A 7,153-nucleotide genomic window follows, 5' to 3' on the forward strand; every position below is an offset into this window, starting at 1 on the left:
CTTTAAACTCATTTGGATTGGAAATAAAGGTTTAGAGACAATGATGGTCTCTGTTTAGAGTGGGGTTTATCAATATCAAGGTTCTCTCATAAAAAAATGGATTGAGCTTTAGAAGAATGCTAAAGGTAAGAACACTTAGACACATACAAAAAAAAAAACCTTGTTTACCCAAAAGTAACCCAAGTGTTTAATCCTATCATTCTAAACCCAAATGATCCTAGTTCTACCCTTTATCTTCTTCTCTTCTCAAATACCCTTTGCTCTTTTGTTTTCAAGCCTTAGGAGAGGTTTCTTATTTGAATCAACTAGTGGAATGGGGATTTCTTTCTTATTGCTATGGTTCCCTTTTCTTCTTATTTCTCAAGACATAAAAGCATTATGCTATACTCCTCTTTTCTTTCTTTCTTTTCTTTGACTAGAACCATTTTTTCACAAATCTTATACTTCCCATTCTTTCACTAGAACTTTACTTAAACACATTCCTTCCTAAAGACTTTAACCTTTTCTTTTTTTCTTTCTTTTTTTTTTCTTCTTTTCTTTTTCACAACAGCCAAGTCCCAAACCCAACAATTAAACCACCTAGCCCTATCTAGTTTGAAAATTGCAAACTAGAACTACCCAAGGCAATATTCTTGTCAGTTCAAACCTAACACTTTCTACCAAGCTCAATCCCAAAATAGGTCTTACACACTCAAGAATAAAACATGGCTTGAAAGAAGGGTTGGTTAAGGGTATTGGAAACTGATTTTAATGATTCAATCAGCTACTTGGATCCAAATATGTATATGGTATCCATGAGTTTAAAGCAATGCACAAACTGATAATTACAAGTCAATATTAGGTTCTTATAAATAGGAAATGGCATCAAATCACAACATGCTTCAATTTAGACCAAATGCAATGCAGGAATTCAAGGCTTGGTTCAATCTTATGCTTCTAACTACTCAACTAGCATCAAAGTACTATTAACTTGGGCATTGATCCTAGTTTAGTGAATTAAACAAGCTAACAAGGAAAAACTCATCATAGATCCCTAATGCAAATAATTAACAGTCCTACATGAAACATGCTAAACAAGATGCTATTATGCAATGCAAACTACATGAACACTCTTTTTATAAAAATTTTTGCAAATTTTTCAAATTTTTAGGGTTTTTCTATGCCTTAGATGCTATGCAAATACTAACATAATGATGCTAAAAATTTGAAATAAGAAAACAAAACACAACATCAAATACTATCTCAAACCCTCCCCCAAACTTAAATCACACAGTCCTCTGTGTGAAAGAAATTTGTTAGAGGATTCAAGACTAAAAACAAAACACAACATCAAATGCAATGGTATTTACACGGAAGGTGATAGTGGTACCTCATGGATTCTGGAAGAAGCTGTCCACATCCTCATTCATGCTCTCATAAGTGTAGTTGAGGTCTGGTTGGTGACTTTGAGGGGGAGATGGAGGCAACCCGACGATGGCAATCGACTGGCACTCGGTCGAGTGCATGGTCGAGTGGGGGGGTCGAGTTGGACTGCGAGTCCCAAAATGTTGACCTTGCTGCTGGTAGAACTTCTGCAGGAGTGCCGAATCCATGAAGTACTAAGGTGGGATGGGTGGGTAACTTGGATAGCCTGGAAATGCTACTAGAACTGGGAAGCCATGAGAAGTTCTGGGTTGGGACTCGGTCGAGTGCCTCTGGGGTGCTCGGTCGAGTGGGTGCTCGAGTGAACCGGTCGAGTGCCTCGCAAATGGTTGTTCTCGGCTACTTGCACTTCTCTTCCTCTGAATTGGCTCGTACATTGAAGCTCTAGCTGGTTCCACAGGGTTCTCAGCTCTTGAAAGTGCTCTAGTTGAGCTACACCTCCTCAAAGGGCTAGATGGTGTTGGTGAAGAATTCCCACTCTTCAACTCAGCAATCTCCTTCTTTAAACCCTTGATTGACTTGGCCGTATTGCCCACCTTCTTCTTTAGCTTCTCAAATTTCTTCCCATGCCATTTGTTCCACTTTTGTAAGAGTGTCAACCTCTTGCTAGTTTCTCTCACTCCTCTACTATCTCTTGGGTTAGGTTCATAATCCTCAAAGTAAAACTGCTCCTCCCCATCAGTCATTTGTACATCTCCAGCTTCATTAACTCTAACTTGAGTTGTCCCATCAAAGAAGTGCTCCTCAGCTGGCCAAAAGTCAATGTTTGCTCCTTCTTGTATGGTGGTGAACAGATTGGGTAGGACAAGTTGTCTTTTCCCAATTGTTGGAAGCTCAAAGTTGAAAATGTGATTTCCTTGATGCATCTCCTTAGCTAGTATGAGAGTGGAGGTGAGGTAGTTTTCATCTATCCATCTTGGCAAAACCTTCTCTCCTCTAAGTGGGACCTTAGCAGCTTGTAGTAATGGAGTAATGATGCCTCCAATGGTTAGGGCCCCTCTTGAACCTTTGTTTTGTAGCTTGCCTACCCAACTTCTCAAGTAGATCATGTGGTCAATGAGCACCATTGCAAGATCAGTGCCTTCTTTGCTCCCAAGGATGATGCTTCCATCCCTTGCTTCAAGAATGATGCTATTAAGTGCCACATCAATCATCTTCAGCTCACCTTCATTCAAGTTTCCAGTTTCCTTCCTAGCAAAGAAGGTGTTTGCTAAGGCCTTGTGGAAGTACCTTAGGACTGGGCTCCTTATCTTGGAACTCTTGGTCTTTGAAGATGAGTAATTGACATTGTCACCAATGGTTTCCCAAATGGCATAGAGCTCTTCTCTTGGTATCTCCATGCTCCTCTCACTACCAACTTCAAAGCCCAAGATGTTAGCTATCTTCTTCAATGAAAGCTCATACTTCTTCCCCTTGATAGTGAAAGCAACATGACCAAGTCCAAACTCCTTGTCCTTCCTTGAATAGCAATGCATCTTGACTGTGGCTAGAAACTCACAACTTTCTTCTTTATACCCCTCCATGCAAAGCCCCATAAACTTGGTTAGGCTGCACTTCTCAAAGAGATATTCTACATCTTCATCAATGCCTAGCTTTTCCATTGTTTCCTTGTGAGGGTATCTATTCCCCAAGAACTGCATCCTCAAGAAGGCTTCATAAAGCTGCCTCTTAGTCAAACCACAAGATTCTGCTTCACCATCATCTTCTCCCTCTTCTTCTTCATCTTCTTCTTCACTCTCACTTTCAACCTCCTCTTGTTCAACTGTTGGCCTCTTCCCCTTAGCCTTGTGTCTCCTTATGTGCTCCCTAAGAGGTAAATCCATCTCTTCTTCACTCTCAGTTCGCTCAGGGTCCTCCTCAGCTGACTGGTTTCTGACATTCGGTGCTTCACTCGACCTCCTACTCGGACCACCACTCGGTCGAGTGCTTGCTCGAGTGGTTGGTCGAGTGGTTCTTCCAGCTTCTCCTCTTGAAACAAGGCGAGCATCACGACGATCCAGGGAGCTTTCAGCCGCTTGTTGAGACTTCCTAGTAATTTTTGAAGACATTTTCGAATAGAACTGAAAGGAATAGACTCAAAGCTTAAAGTTAATAGGTTAGTGACCCAAAAACTAACAGAGCTAAGCTTGAGCAAAAAGATGAACTTTGAGAGAGATTTTAAACTTGATTTTAACTTGTTTTAAGCAATGAGAGAGTGTGAGAGATACATGATCGAATCAAACTCTATTTAAAGAAGCTAAGGGGACAAGGAGACAAGGGTGGAACGTCCATACCATTCAAATTTGAAATGGAAATCTTTGACCTGCTTTTTGCTGCCACTCGACCCCACACTCGACTGCAAGTGGTCGAGCTCTTTGACTAAATTTTGAAATTTCAAAATTTTTCTTCTTTTTCTCCCTCCACTCGATCATTAAAGAGAAATGGGAATCGAGTGGGCCTTGGTTGCTTGTCAGCTCGGTCGAGTACCTCTCGTGGGCTGGTCGAGTGGGCTTGCGAGCCTACTTCCCCAAGTCCAAATCTCTCCATACCCATCTACACTTTCTTTGAAAAGCCTGCCCAACTCAAACATAAAAGAAAACAAATCAAAATTACAAGGAAAATAAAGCATATGTACAATGATACCTTAGGGACTTCCTCCCTAGTCAGCTTGTTTATAGTCACTAAGCTTGACTTTTGATGCCTTTTCAGGCTTGGTTTAGATACCAAGGAGGTGATGAAATCCTCCCTGGCACCTCTTGATCACTGAGAAGTTGATTCTTGATCACTTCACCCTTAACACACAAACCATATTTCTTCTTAATTTTGAGCCTTGGTCTTGCCTTCCTCAAAGACCTCTTGTTTAGCTTGACTTGGAAATCCTTCACCAATTCAGTCAGCTTTTAAACTGAACCCTTGAGCTTTTCCATTGATTCCTCTTGTAAAGAGAGCTTAGCCCTTGGAGTTGCCACTTCACTTAAACCTTCATGACCTCCTTTGTCCTTGATAGTGAAAGGTTGATCATCAATGGTGGGTAGGTTGGTTGGGTTGTAGATGTTAAACTTCATCGTTATCCCCTCAGCAATGTTCAAGGTCACAAGACCTTCCTTAACATCTATAACAGCTCCAACAGTGGCTAAGAATGGCCTCCCTAGAATGATAGGATCTTCAGGCTCCTTATCCATCTCTAGAACCACAAAATCTGTATGAATTCTTGCCTTTCCTATCTTGACTGGAATGTTTTCCAGCTTACCAACCACATCCTTGTTTGACCCATCAGCTAGGCATATGTGAAGGTTGGTGGACTTGAAGTCAGTGTGCCCAAGCTTTTGTGCTATAGAGTAGGGCATCACAATGATAGATGCTCCCAAGTCACATAAACACTGGTTGTAGTGAAGATAGCTAAGTGAGCAAGGCATATAGAATGGACTTGGATCCTCAAGTTTAAATTGGATGAGAACCCCTCCAAGGTCCTCAAGATCCTTCTCATCCTGAGCATGAGCCTTCTTCTTTGACAATTCAAGCAAAAAATCCTTATAGAGTGGATATGGATCATACTGTTCCAAGGCAGGTCCTCTCTCTTCTTCTTGGTAAGCAATGATAAACTCTTTTATGGCCATCACTTCCTTTTTCTCAATTACAACTTCTTCCTTAAAAGCTTTCACTTCCTCTTGTTGCAAAGCCATCATTTCTTTTGTGCCTTGAAACGCCCTGGCAATGGTAGTGGAGGCTTGTAAGGAGGAGGAATGAACTTAATGGGCTTATCATCTTCGGAGACTTCAGCTCGATCAGTCACTCGATCACCCACTCGATCGTGTGTGTGTTCGAGTGGTGGGTCGAGTTCACTGCCGGATTTAGTTTGCTTTACAAATACTTCACTCTAGGCTTCAACAAATGATGAATCCTCCCCAGCTTGGACTTCACTGTCCTCAGTGACAGTTTCCTCATAAACTTGAATGGCTTTGGCTGTGAACTCCCTTGGATTTTGAACAGCTTTTCCAGGGAGTTGGGTGGGTTTTTGAGCTGAAGTAGATGCTATATTGCTCTCCATATACTTCACTCTTGAGTTCAGACCTTCAAACTTCATATTGAGATCATTATATTGTGATGTTAACCTTTGATTCAACTCAGCAAATTGTTTACCCTCCTCAAGCTTTCCATTGGCTTGCCCAACCAACAATTGTTGCATCATAGCTCTTAAGTCTTGTTTCTTGCCTTGGTTAGTTTGAAACCCTGGTGGGGGACACAATTGGGGCTGGAACACCTGCTGTTGCAGCTTGGGTATATAGTTTTGTTGCTGTTGAGGTTGTTGAGGCTGTTGAGGAGGGTAGAATTGATCTTGTGGGTTAGCCACATTGTTACTCCTATAAGAGAGATTGTTATTCTTGAATCCTCCTTGGTTGTAACCTTTGAATCCTCCCTGGTTTTGCATGTAGCACAACTCAGCAAACTCCCTATCTCCTTCTTGGACTGGAGCTTCTTCTGCATCAATGAAGTGAATGGTCTTTGATTGGCTTAGGAGAATCTTGTCAAGCTTCTCATTGACCATCTTTAAATCCTTCTTGTATTTGTCCTCTTGATCAGTGGAGGTGATCCTTATGGTTCTATCATAATCTTCATTATAATTACCATCTAATTGAGCAAGATTCTCTACCAACTCCCAGCCTTCTTCCACATTCTTGTTGAGAAAGTTTCCATTGGAGGCTGTATCAAGTAGCATTCTAATCTTGGGTAGAACTCCTCTGTACAAAGTGCTGAGCAAAGACTCATTGTTGAATCCATGGTGGGGACACTGAGTTTGGAATCCTTTAAATCTCTCCCATGCCTCACAAAAGCTTTCATTATTTCTCTGTGCAAAACTTGAGATTTCATTCCTCAACCTAGCAGTCCTTGCATTGGAGAAGAAATTGGCCAGAAAAGCTTTCTTGCAAGCATCCCATGTAGTTATTACTCCAGTAGGAAGAGTCTTCTCCCAGAGATGAGCTTTGTCTCCAAGGGAAAATGGGAATAGCCTTAACTTGAAGCCATCTTCACTCACTCCATTGATTTTTGTGAGTCCACATATCCTGTCAAACTCATCAAGGTGATCTAGAGGATCCTCCATTGGCAACCCATGAAATTTGTTCGCTTGTATCGTGGAGATCAATCCACTCTTGATCTCATAATTATTATTGGTCACAGCAGGAGGCACAATACCAGCTCTTTGGTTGTGTGTGTTAGGTGCATCCCCAGCACCAATGTGTCTAGGTCTTTGATCATGGTTATCTTGTTGCTCCATGATTACTTGATCCTCTTGTTCTTGTACTACTCCTCTTCTCTGATGTCTCAAACCCCTTGGTGGCCTGTTGATGTTGTCAAGAAGTCCTTGGAGATTGTGATTACCCTTTGACCTTGTTTGCATCAACAACCAGATTGGCAACTCGGACATGCACTCGGTCGAGCACAGGCTCGAGTGGACGGTCGAGCTTACTGAAAGGAGACGTGCAAATATACACGGGACGTGGCTCGATCACTCACTCGATCGGCACTCGGTCGGGTGTGAGCTCGAGTTGATGGTCGAGTGGTACCTAAAATGCAACACAGACAAGCAGAGGAAAAATTCGAGATTAGTAATGAACAAGTGATTGAAAGAACTTAATCTTAGTCTAATATTGACCCTAATTGTCACAAATAAACACTCAAATGGGCAACGACGCCAAATTGAAACGAGTTCCTTTCTTGTGTGTGTGTGAAATGGAATGTGAATGAATGATGT

At 41.7% G+C, this 7,153-nt stretch overlaps 1 non-coding gene across 1 annotated transcript; it reads left to right on the plus strand.

Annotated features, from left to right (window-relative positions):
- The first annotated feature begins 6,173 nt into the window (after nt 1–6,173).
- LOC147937225 (small nucleolar RNA R71) lies at nt 6,174–6,280 on the plus strand. The gene has a single exon (XR_015569738.1). It is a non-coding gene; the product is annotated as a small nucleolar RNA R71 (small nucleolar RNA).
- Nucleotides 6,281–7,153: the final 873 nt, after the last annotated feature.

This window comes from Camelina sativa, chromosome 10 (genome assembly GCF_030686135.1).
Source record: "Camelina sativa cultivar CO46 ecotype springtype chromosome 10, ASM3068613v1".
NCBI lineage: Eukaryota > Viridiplantae > Streptophyta > Magnoliopsida > Brassicales > Brassicaceae > Camelina > Camelina sativa.